General features: G+C 44.6%; 1 protein-coding gene across 1 annotated transcript in view; it reads right to left on the bottom strand.

The window, feature by feature from the left end:
• Window positions 1-479, bottom strand: part of LOC121293236 (bcl-2 homologous antagonist/killer-like) — a 63,320-nt gene extending 62,841 nt beyond the window's left edge. Inside the window, exons 1-2 of the mRNA XM_041216093.1 lie at window positions 447-479; window positions 317-346 (exon numbers count right to left, since the gene is read on the bottom strand). The gene's annotated coding sequence lies outside the window, so the exon portion shown is untranslated. The remainder of the gene's footprint in view (window positions 1-316; window positions 347-446) is intronic.
• Window positions 480-12,983: the final 12,504 nt, after the last annotated feature.

Here is a 12,983-nt window from a genome sequence, read left to right as displayed (position 1 = left end):
TCAGCCCATCCCCCAGCACCCCACCGCGGGCCATTACCTCCAATTAACTATTTAGGTGCTGGCTATTTTTTTTTCGACGATCTACTTTCCCCAAGGGCGGGAGAGTTCAGGCCACGGATCAGCTGATGTCCAGCCGCTCTCCACCAACCAGACCCCCCCGCCCCCCCCCAAAAAATGCCAGCTCACCGCCTGAAACCATACCACCACACTTCATCGGTCAGATCTCTTTGTTCGCAATGCGGAAAACAACATCAAAGCAGCGCGCCACACCTTTCCCAAACCAACAGCCCACACTGCCCAAAATATTAGCTCTTACCTTTTCAAAGTCGGGATAGCGACAGCCGCCCTGTGGCAACAATATAAAAAAAAAACAGCAAATTACATTCTAGCTGGTTATTATCGAACGAATTATTTTGATTTTGCTGTAGAAAGCTGGCGGTACTCACAGCAGCGTCACTCTCAGCCAGCCGCTCCGGCTTCTCACCTACAGGCTGCACCTGGACCTGCTGCACCTGAACAAACACTGATGTCACCTCCCATCTCCTCCACACACCATTTCAGGCAACTCACTGCTCTTCTGTTCCAGGCAGGTCTCACCCAAGCATTCTCATATCTCTGGTGAACTCGTTGACCATGGTTATTATCTCTGCCGAGCTTTATGGGGGTAGGAAGGGAAAGTGGAGTTGATCACCCCACAATCGTATTGAATAGTGGAGCAAGCTCAAGGGGCAATATGGCCTAAACCTGCTTCAAATTCTTATATTCTTCCTGAAATTAAACTGTCACCATTCTCGCTTCTGTTTCCCTCTGCTTTGCTTCCGACAGCCTAGTCAGAACAAAGGCAGCACAGAAGACTAGTGCAGGATTGGTGGGGTGGTAAATAGTGAGGAGAATAGCCTTAGATTACAGGAGGATATAGATGGGCTGGTCAAACGGGCTAATCAGTGGCAAATGGAATTTAATCCGGATAAGTGTGAGGTGATGCACTTGGGCAGGACAAATAAGGCACAGGAATACACGATGAATGGTAGGACCCTGGGAAGTACCGAGGATCAGAGGGACCTTGGTGTGCATGTCCACCGGTCCCTTAAGCTAGCGGGACAGGTAGATAAGGTGGTTAAGAAGGCATATGGGATACTTGCCTTTATTAATCGAGGCATAGAATGTAAGAGCAGGGAGGTTATGCCGGAACTATATAAAACACTGGTTAGGCCACAGCTAGAGTATTGCGTGCAGTTCTGGAATCCGCATTATAGGAAGGATGTGATTGCACTAGAGAGAGTGCAGAGGAGATTTACCAGGATGTTGCCTGGGCTGGAGAGTTTTAGTTATGAGGAGAGATTGGATAGACTGGAGTTAGTTTCCCTGGAGCAGAGGAGATTGAGGGGCACATGATTGAGGTGTATAAAATTATGAGGGGCATAGATAGGGTAGACAGGAAGGAACTTTTCCCCTTGGTGGAGGGATCAATAACCAGGGGGCATAGATTTAAGATAAGGGGCAGAAGGTTTAGAGGGGATGTAAAGAAGAATTTTTTCACCCAGAGGGTGGTGGGAATCTGGAACTCACTGCCTGAAAGGGTGGTAGAGGCAGAAATCCTCATAACATTTAAGAAGTATTTGGATGTACACTTGTGATGCCATGGCATACAAGGCTATGGGCCTAGTGCTGGAAAATGGGATCAGAATAGTTAGGTATTTGTTTGACCGGCGCAGACTCGAAGGGCCTTTTTCTGGGCTGCGGACCTCTATGACTATGACTATGACTATAAGGATGAATGCATTGTGACTGCTTACAGGAAACCAAACAGAGACCAGCATGTGGATAATGGCAAGCTGGACAGTGAAGAAGTAGAATCTCTCGCTGCTGAGAAAGATACCAGGCTAGTAACAGGCATCTTGTAAGGTAATCTGAGTGCAGTCATAAGAAATAGAAGCAGAAGTAGGCCATGTGATCCTCTATGCTCTGTTATTTCACAAGATCATGGGTGACCTTCTACCTTAACTCTATGTCATGGCGCTATCCCCACATCTCTTAATTCCCTTAGTATCCAAAATTCTATCAACTTCTGAGTGAATAGACTCAATGACTGAGTATCTACAGCGAATTCCAAAGATTCACAATACCTTGGGTGAAGAAATTTCTCCTCTTCTCAATCTTAAATGGCCAACCACTTAGGCTGAGGCTGTGACCCCATATTCTAGATTCACCAGCCAGGCAGGGACCTAGGCAAACCTTCAGTCTGGCACCCACCCCCATTAATTTTCAAAAATGAATTACTCTCCGGCAGTTGGTATCCACGGCCTGCCCTCACTCCAGTCTTAGCCTGCTACTGTTCTACACCATGTTCCTTCCGCGCCACTGTCTAGATTCCCGGTCTCCACTCCCGCAACTCTCAAGAGACCTCAACACCCGCATCATCATAAGATCATTCAGGAGCTTTCTGGTTGGTGAAAACGAGGAACTTGCATTTTTGATTAACTAGCATCACCCATTCCCACGCATGCTCAATAGACAACTTTTAAGCAATAAAGAAAATCTTTTAAATTAACATTTTTTGCATTCATATCACATGACGACTTAATTACTAGAAATTCGGACTTTGGGAGAGACACTGATGTACTAAGCAATAACAGCATTTACAATCTTTACAATTCATGTGAGACTTTCAGATATACAATTAACAAACACCTGTATTATTATTGAGCAGGTCAAGTTAGAGCTGATGAAATAGAAAATGTCTCATCGATTTAAACCAGTGCTTTGAGACATAATTCAAATTGCTCCAGCAATGATTTCTTGGGCACTGTCTTCTTTTCCTTTACAACCCTAATGAAATTGTGTTGCTAAATGCATCAATCCCCCAAGGACTCCCAATCATTGCTGTTAAACATGAAATGGCTAATACATTTATAATATCTGAAACTACCCCAATACATTCACTTGTGATTGTTCTTTTCTGCAGCCTCACTATATTGAGCATTATGTAGCTGTGTACTGCTGCTTCAAAATATTTGCAACCCTTAAAAGTTGATTTCTTTCACTGTCATGAATTCCAAATCGTAATTCGAAGCTATCGATTTTGTGGTTTTGAATGCGAACAATTCTGTTTCCCTTATTCCGAGTAAAGAATCCTAGCTGTTTCTCCTTTTCATATTTATAACTTAATCTCACCAATATGACATTGTGCCTGGATTCCCAAATCCCTTTGTGATCATATGGAACAAAAGGTCCACATGGAAAATCAACAATTATTTTAGTACAAGTAATAAGTTTATAAAAAAAGACCCCAAAATATTTGTAAATTCCAAAGTACTTCCACCTAACTAGATTGCTGGTGCAAAAATTGTGATAACAAAGAAGCTTGGAGCTAGAATATCCATAAAGATAAATGTTACACTGCATCATCATCCAGCAAATAAATATATACTGGCAGCTATGCAAATTTTAATGCAGTGGTTAAGCCAGATTATGGCACAGAGGGTTTATTGCCATTCAAAAGGAGACCTTAAAATGTTTTATAAATCTTGCCAAGTTCCATCAGCATTGCACTAAGACATTAACCACACAAAATTGAAAAGCTACCTTTCATGTTATAATTTTTAAAATATTGTTGTTCAGTTGCTAGACTTTGTATTCTTTATCAAAAACTTAATTTAAAATGTTTGCATTTCATTTCCATATGTGTTACAAAATCTAGTAGCATTTGCCTCTATTGTGCTAATTTCTTCCATACTACATTTTGGAACAGAAATAAAGCACAAACACTCCATTGAGTTTAACAGCAGAGACATTTAAAAAGCCAATTCAGTGTAATTTAAATCTTTATCAGTCTTATAAAACTATTGTAATCCACATTACATTAACTGCTTTTCAATTACGCTTTGACTGTAACTAGAAGATGCCTCAATTCGCACCTAATTGAGGGGCAGGTAAATTGTAGAACATGTGATACCATATGGATTAAACACCTGGGGACGATTCTATGCCATGCTTCTACATAACAAGGAGAAGATGCAGCTGAATGTGTCAGACTTGGCAAGAATCCAAGAGAAGATGGGTGCACTCATACATTGTCACAATGACCACACTAGGGTGGCTCACAACTCATTTGAAAAGACTAGTAAAACATGCACACCATTCAGTTACAGAAATGAATAGTACATGGTACAAATACCATCAAATAGAAATAAAAGATATAAACCAATTGTCCATCAATATAGCATAGCAGTGATATTAGTTCAATTCAAATTTCTCATGCTACTCTGTATTCGGTGACCAAGATAACATTTTACCACTATTCTAAAAGGAAAGTTCTGCTGAAGCACTGGACACAATCCTTTCCTTTCAGTATGAATAACCTAATCTGCTGTAAACAAATTTTGCTCCATCGATGCAAATCTGGCCGATTTCAATTCCAATCTTTTTAAAAATGCTGGCAGTTTTTTGACGACCCCCCTCCCACAGCCCTAAATTTTGCCACCCTAAGAGACCGCCTACTTCGCCTTGTGGTTGCTCAAGCTCTGTAGTTAGGGGAAACATTTTCCCAACATCTATCCTGTCAAGACCCTTAAGAATTTTATATGTTTCCATTAGACCACCTCTCATTCTTCTAAACTTCAGGGAATATAGGCCTAGGCTGCTCAATCTCTCCTCGTAGGACAATCCCAGGAATCAGTTTAATGAACCTCTGTTGCACTTCCTCAAGACCAAGTATTTCCTTTCTTAGAGAAGGAAACTGCACATAATACTCCAAGGTTTAGCCTCACTAATAGACTGTAAGTCTTGTTTACTCTTATATTTCAATCCCTTTGAAACAAGAGCTAACATATAATTTGCCTTCTAAATTGCTTGCATGTAACTTTCCATGATCCATGTACAAGGACACCCAGGATCCTCCGAATGCAAACATTTCCCTGTCTCTTACCATTCAAAAATTATTCCACTTCTTTTATTTTTCCAATCTAAGTAGATAACTTCACAATTCACTACATAATGTTTCATTTACCATGTTCTTGCCACTCACTCAACTTATCTAAATCCATTTGAAGCCTCTTTGTGACCTCCTCACTGATTACTTTCCAACCTAACTTTGTATCATCAACAAACTTGGATATGTTACATTCAGTTCACCTATCAATAGATTATAAATAGTTGACTTCCAAGTACTGATCTTTGTGGTGCACTGCTAGTTCCAGCCCACCAACTCAGCAAATGTTCCAGTCTGTTTTCTGTCCATTAACTAACTCATGGGGATATTTTCCCCAATCCCATGAGTCCTATTTTTGTGAAATAACATCTTGGGTGGCAACTTATTGAATGTTTTTGGAAAAGCTCAATACACTACATTCACTTCCCCCCTTATCCATCCTACTAGTTACATCCTCAAAAAACTCTTGACAGATTTGTCAAAAACTATTTACCTTTCATAAATGAAGTTGACTGCTTAATCATAATTATCATGATTTTCTAAATGATCTGTTACCATGTCTCTAATAATAGATTCTAGCACTTTTCTCACCACTGATGTTAGGCTAATTGGTCTTTAGTTCCCTGTTTTCTCCCATCCTCTTTTCTCAATAGCAGGGTTATGATTACTACCTTCCAATCCTTGGGAACTGTTATAGGATCTAAGGAATCCTGGAAGATCAAAACCAATATATCCACAATCCCTGCAGCTACCTGATTTAAAACCCTGGGATGTAGGTCATCCAGCCCAGGGAATTTGTTGCCATTAGTCCCATTAATTTCTCCAATACTGTTTCTTTACTTATACTGATTTCCTTAAATTTCTCATTCTTGCTAGACTCTTAAAGGAATGTATATTCTTTGCAAATTATGTATTAATTCTTTAAATACTAGCCATTGCTTGTCTACCTACATACATTTAATGTAATTCCCCAATCTACCTCAGCCAAATTTCCCCATACCTACATAATTTGCTTTGTTTATATTTAAGACTCTAGAGGAATAAGGTGCATAAAGTGAGAGTGTTGGACTGGATTAGAGAAGAAAGTAGTGCCATATTAGAAATGGCAGACTAAGAAGTACTACAAGGAATGCTAAGACATGTTTACAATACGTGTACACAAAAACACAAAGTGTGGTGAATAAAGTCGGTAACTTACAAGCAAAATAGCAATGTGGGAATATGATGTAGCGGTGATAACGGAAACGTGACTTAAAAATGGTGAGGACTGGTTGCTTAATGTACAAGGATATGAAGTGTTCAGAAAAGATAAAGAAGGATAAAAGGGAGGTGGGGTGGCAGTACCGATTAGGAAAGGCATTGCTGTGTTGGAAAGAGGGGAAGTCCTTGAGAGGGCAAGGATGGAGTCTATTTGGTTCGAAGCCAAAAAGGTAAGATCACGTCGCTTGGGCTATTCTATAGGTGTCTAAATAGTGACAGAGAGATAGGGGAACAAATCTGCAGGGAAATCACAGATGTGCAGGAACTATAGGGCGATGATACAAGGGGACTTTAATTAGCCAAATATTGATTGGAATAATATTAATGTTAGCAAGGAAAGCCAGATACCATCGCGCAAAACACATGCTGCAGGCCAAACTAAGAGAGATGAAGAACCAATGGTGGGAAAGCAAAGCTGATGAACTTCAAGCAGCTGCTGATCAAAATGACCTGAAAGCTCGACATGAAGATCTGCAATCAGCCTATGGCCCCAAAGCCCAACAATGTGTCACCCATCCTCTCAGCAGATGGCAATCAGCTGCTAACAAATAGACATGAGATTCTCTCTTGCTGGACAGAGCACTTCAGTAATCTCCTAAACCAACAATCCAGTGTGCAATGATACCATTGAGTCACTTCCACAACACCACACTCTAGAACAGCTTGCTCTCAATCCTTCTCAAGCAGAAGTCATGAAGGTCATAAAGCAGCTATGGGAAAGTCTTCAGGAGCTGAAGGCATCCCACCTGAAGTTTTGAAGTACAGAGGGAGTCACCTGGTTAGGAAACTCACTACTCTCTTCTGCATAATCTGGAACCAGGGTGCTGTGCCCCAAAACTACAAGGATACCCCTATAACTCATCTCTATTAATGAAAGGGAGCAAGTCCATCTGTGACAATAATTGTGGAGGATCTCTTCTTTCAACAGCAGGAAAAATTCTTGCAAAGGTTATTCTTAATCGGATTGTCACTAACTTCATTGATCCTGCGAACCCAGAATCACAGTGTGGCTTCCGTGCAGGACGGAGAACAGTGGACATGATCTTTCCAGTGTGTCAAATTCAAGAAAAGTCCCAGTGTAGTAATTATAGTTTTATTTAGTGTATGTGTACCTTTAAGAATAATACTTGTTAGATAAGATCACATGATCTGTAATAACCAATAGGAGCATAGCATGGGCTACCTCAGCAGTTAGTGTAGAGATGAAGTTAGAATTGAAAGCACATGTGCAGTTGCTGCTGACTATATTGTAAATAAACTTAATGTTTCCACCCAAGAAGGTCTGCAGATTAACTCTATCATTAATAGCATAACTCGACCACTCTACAGCAAACAGGTGATGAGGATAAAACAGGATTGAACAGAAGAAATCATGTTAGAAAGAAATTGACACTGTACCTTGCCCAGTGATTGTATGTAGCAAACTCCGTTATAATTGAAGAAGCTATCCCCCCTCAAAATGCCACAATTTCAGAGAATTGATCCCTTTGACCCAGCCGCAGACGATTTGTCTCAATACATAGAATGCCTCATGTTCTTTTTTCAAACAAGCAAGATTATGGGGGAAGTGAAGAGGCGAGCAATCCTCTTGAGTACTTGTGGGAGCAAAACCTACAGTCTGATTCAAAGTTTGATGGCACCCAGTGCCCCAGATTTGAAGAATTTCAATGAATTGGTAGACATTGTGAATGGTCACTTCAACCAAAGCCCTCAGTCACAATACAGAGGTTCATGTTTAATTCACGAAATAGAGACCTGGGTGAGACAATTGCATGCTATGTGGAAAATTTGAAGCAGCTAATGGAACATTGTGAGTTCAGTACGACTCTGAACGACATGCTCAGAGATCATTTAGTGTGTGGTGTGAAAGAGGATACTATTCAGAAAATATTATTGTCCAAAGTGAATCTGAATTTTAAGAAGGTGCTAGAGATAGGCTGACCATGGAAAGCGCAGTAAGATATTCAAAAGCAATACAGGGTGCGCAAAATGGCACTGTCCTCCACATCGGGCAGGAAACCTTAGCCGAAAGAGGTGCAAAAAAGCGAGACTCAGCCAAGAGGCTTTAGAGCTCAGGTTTGCTGGGTTGGTCATGTGGGTTACATGGAGGATTCCCACATACCAAGGACAGTTGTCATTATATCTAAATTCGGGACATTCTGTGGCGTGGGTTTCTGTGCTCAGCTGGCTATAGAGTACATCACTTCTTGATGGGTACAAGAGTATCTGTTCTCAACACCAGGTATGCAGCACTCTGCAAGAACCTTGGTGTTTGGGATTTTGCGCCACCACCTGATGTTGCAAATAGATCTCAACAGCGAAGACGGAATGCTTCCAGTTGCTTTACGTGATGCCAGTAGGTTGTCCAAGGGCGGAATTTTCCCAGATTTGCACTAAGTGTGGTGGCAGATGGGGAAAACGATGTTTTACCCGTTGGCCGCAATGGCAGCTTTTCATGGCATATCATCCCGATTCTGCCTCATTATTCATGCACTCCTGGGATATACACCGTTACCATGGCAGGGGGGCTCTCAAACGCCTACCTGCAATCACCCCACCGCTGCATCACGCTGGATACCATGTTTAAAGGCCAGCTACAAGCACAATGCTCATTGCTTCCAGCTCACCACTGCTGCCTGGGAGACATGGCCTCAAAGGCAAGAAGACTGCAGCCACCCAGTTTAATGACAGGTCACTCTAGTGACTGCTGGATGCCATGGAGGCTGGCTGGGATGTTCTCTACCCCCGCTCTTTCCGCAGGATGGGCAGCAGCTTGACCAATCCTGCTTGGGAGATGGTGGCAGTGGTGATCAGCACCAATTCCTTTCAGAAGAGGACAGCCACCCAGAGCTGAAAGAAGATGAATGATCTCCTCTGTTCTACCAGGGTAAGTCACTCTTTTCTTCACTCTCAACTCACACACTCACAAACCCAGCACACATCCACGGGGCCCTCACTTACGGCCAGTTCAAGGGACATCACCATTCACTCTCTCACACACAACTTCATTGTCCACAGACTATCCAAGGGACCACTCACCATCTGCACAGGCCAGGCACATTTATCAACTGGCCCAGCAGAGGTCCTGCTGACACTTTCTCCATCTCTATTCATGCAGGACAAGCTGGCACATAACAAAAGGGAGGTTGCAGACTAGTGGAGGAATGCCTGAAATCAAGGTCCTCACGGACTTTGAAAACAGAGCAATCCAGCTAACCGGCAAGGATCTGGACCATTCCTGTGCAGATGGTGAGGTCGGCATTGCTCTACCAAGTGAGGATCCAGCAATGCAACATCCATCAGACAACCATGTTGTGAGTGATGTGTCCTCTTTCACAGGCCACTGCCATGCACTAATTATCTCTTCTTGCATTCACGGGCACATCTGCCAAACAGCCAACAGAGTCCATGACCCAGAGCCTCCAATCAAGCTCCGAAGAAACCTCTGAAGAGGAATCTGAAGGCACCCTCCCTGAAGGCCTGTCACAGAGCTCACTCACATCCTCCACCATCGCAGGGACACACGCCTCTGTGGGGCTTAGCTTTAGAGTAGCCTCAGGATCGCAATCTGGTGAGCAATTGTGCTGACTGATCCACAGCAGGAGAGGGCAGGAGCTTCCCAGGTGTCTGGCACTCAAACGACTGCTGGAGGCCAGAAATTTGCTGAGTCTGAGTCAGAAGACGAGCCTCTGGACTCAGTCATGTCACAGTTGCTGGAGCTGCAAAGGCTCAGAAACATCAGGAAGGAATGTCCGCTGCACTCCTCAGATTGCAAAGCAAGATGGAGGAGTCCGTCTGCCTTCAGTCTGAGGTGATAGCACCGACACCGAGGTCAACACTCATAGGATGGCAGCTGCGATAGAGACCTTGGTCCAGGACTTCACTCCTGCACCGATTCGTGGGCTCAACTTCATCGCTGATGCCATATTTGGCCTCCAACGGTGTGAACACAAGAGGTGTGCCAGGCAGCTCGATCTCACTTCAACAACCCCTTTCCCTCAAGGAGTTAGCCTGGGGGCCCCAGGCACCCATAGGGATGAGGATTTGTAGGTGCACACTCCAGGCCCATCCACCCAAGTGACTCTGGGAGTGACCGGCGCATCCGAGTCCTAGCTTCCTGTGACCTCTGCAGCTCCAGCTTCACAGGCCGAGGAGGGTGACACTGCCACACAGCAGGACCCTGACAGCAGGCCAGGGCCCTACAAGTCTTGGCCCTCCAGAGGACGCCTGCCAAAGTCATCACAGACAGGCCATCACAGTCAGCAGGCTGCCTCCACCTCTGCTGTGGATGTCTGGGGAGCACCAAGATGTAGCGGCGGGGTTAGGACAGTTAAGGAGAATTAGTTGCACAGCCTGGGCATGGGTGTTTATCACTTGTACATAATGTTCACTATTGTCAATAAACTCCCAAGAATGTCTCCTTGCCTATGGCTCCTTGTTCTGATGAGCAGTGTTCTTGTCGCTCAGATGTGAAACCTTTCTACACAAGATAAAGGTGTCTTAGTCCAGGGCCTCTTCCCTGTGTTCTGTGCGGCCTTCAGACCAAAGTGATGGTCCAGCGTCACGCTCCCTGGAAATATTACTGATGCCTGCTCCTCAGAGGTGCTGGTCATTGCTGCCAGAATGCAGTGGGCAGGTGCCACAGAGTTCATTATTCTCTCTGTGTGCTCTCAACGCATTTAACGAGGGGCTGGCCCCCATCTCTTCAACATCTATGACCACTGAAGCTGTGCTCCAGCTCCTGAAGGGCTCAGATGCTGAAGGTGGACACAGCATCAGATGCTTCTAAAGTTTCATGGCTCCTTCTCTATGATATGACCCTGATCACAGAGTGTAAGTGAGCTGCCCTCGGCCAGACAGGAGTCAGACTATGGGAAGGCTATGAGAAGATTTATGGAGTGTCTCACTGAATGTCATCATCATCCTCCTGCAATCGAGTGACCATTAGGGCCCTCCAGCATCTCCATGAGTGAAGCATTCTCACAGAGGATATTCACACTGCCATAAGCCAGACTGTGGTCAAACATTTACAAATGCGATGTGAGGAACTATAGTGCACCTCAGTGCGTGTCATCATCATCCTCCACAAACCTAACAGCTATGAGTGCCTCCTGAGCACGCCTGCCTTGTCTGGCCAGTGCGAATTCCTCATCCCCATCATCATCGCCTCTGAGGGCCTCCTCTGTCTCATCCCCATCGGTGTCATCCTCATCGGAGGAGACATGCAGCTCCCCCATCTCCTACTTAGCCAGCTTGCCTCCCCGTTGGGTGCAGCAGACAACGATGCATGACACTCTCTGTGGACTGTATTGCAGGGCTCCACAAGACTGGTCCAGGTGCCAGAATCTCATCTCCAGCATTACAATGGTCTGCTCCACCAAGTTGCAATCTGCAGCATGAGCCTCATTGTAGCGTCGCTCTGCTGCAGCCTGAGGCCACCACATGAGTGTCATCAGCCATGGCCTCTGCGGGTAGCCCTTGTCCCCGAGGAACCATCCCTGTAGCCTCTGTGGACCCAGGGAAGACTCCAGGGATCTGTGACCAACTGAGGATGTAGGCATCATGTACACTCTCTGGAAACCGTGCGCACACTTGCAGGATGCATTTCTGGTGGTCGCACGCCAGCTGCACATTCAGCGAATGGAAGGCCTTGTGGTTGATATAGTTCACTGCGTGTTGCGATGGAGATCTGTGTACAGTCAATCGCACCCTGCACCTGTGGGAAACCCAAGATCTGGGCGAATCCAATCGGTCTTGCATCCTGGCTGTCCTGGTCCCGCCTGAAATGCACAAAGTTGGTGTGCCTTCGCAAAGATGGCATCTGTGACCTTTTGGATGCATTTGTGAGTGGAGGCTTGAGGGGTCCCACAGAGGTCACCTGTGCAACCCTGAAAGGAGCCACTGGCATAGAAATTGAGCGCCGTGGTCACTTTCATGGCCACAGGCAGTGGATGCCCTCCATTTCCCTGTGGCACCAAATCCTGCAGTAACTGGCAGATGTGAGCAACCTGTCACCTAGGCATTTGCAATCTTTGGCGACACTGGTTCTCAGTCATCTGCAGGAATGAAAGGCGGCATCTTAAGACCCTGGGTGTCACTAGGCGCTGACCAGCGATGGCTCACTGTGGCTCTTGGGCAGCGTGTATGGGAGCCCCAGCCGCCCCTTCTTCCTGAGGTTGCTGCTCCTGCCTCTGAGCAGCCAGGAGCCTCAGTCACTGTCATGAAGCTATTAATGTATATAATACTTTGGAAAACATTTTTCTTTTGAAATAGAGGTTTAGTCTGGGGCAAAAACAGAATTACCTGGAAAAACTCAGCAGGTCTGGCAGCATCGTCGGAGAAGAAAAGAGTTGACGTTTCGAGTCCTCATGACCCTTCGACTTTAGTCTGGGGGTCTGTCTTAATTGGAATAAAGCCAGCTGGTCTGGGTGCTTTGGTATGGACTAGTTTTGATATGTAAGAGAGATAACATGTATTTGACTAGAGCATTCAAGAAGTGGGTTGAAAACATGACGCCTATCTACCAGATACCAGGCAAAATATGTTTATATTACTAATACAATGGTACAATGAAAGGGGTTTCATTGTTAAAAGGCGAGGTTCAAAGAGGTTGTTGATACAACGCGACTTAACATTCAATGGGGTTGGTAGGTTTAAATTCAATAGTTTTCAGGTGTGCAGGCAGAGGCAATGAAAGATCAAAGGCAGCTGTAAGCCTCCAACTGGCTCCACAGTGAAAGGAACCTCATTTTGAATTCGTAAGGTGAAAAAGCTTTGCCTGGTGTTTGGTTAA

Source organism: Carcharodon carcharias, chromosome 21, assembly GCF_017639515.1.
Source record: "Carcharodon carcharias isolate sCarCar2 chromosome 21, sCarCar2.pri, whole genome shotgun sequence".
Lineage (NCBI taxonomy): Eukaryota > Metazoa > Chordata > Chondrichthyes > Lamniformes > Lamnidae > Carcharodon > Carcharodon carcharias.
This window is presented reverse-complemented; position numbering and strand designations above follow the sequence as displayed.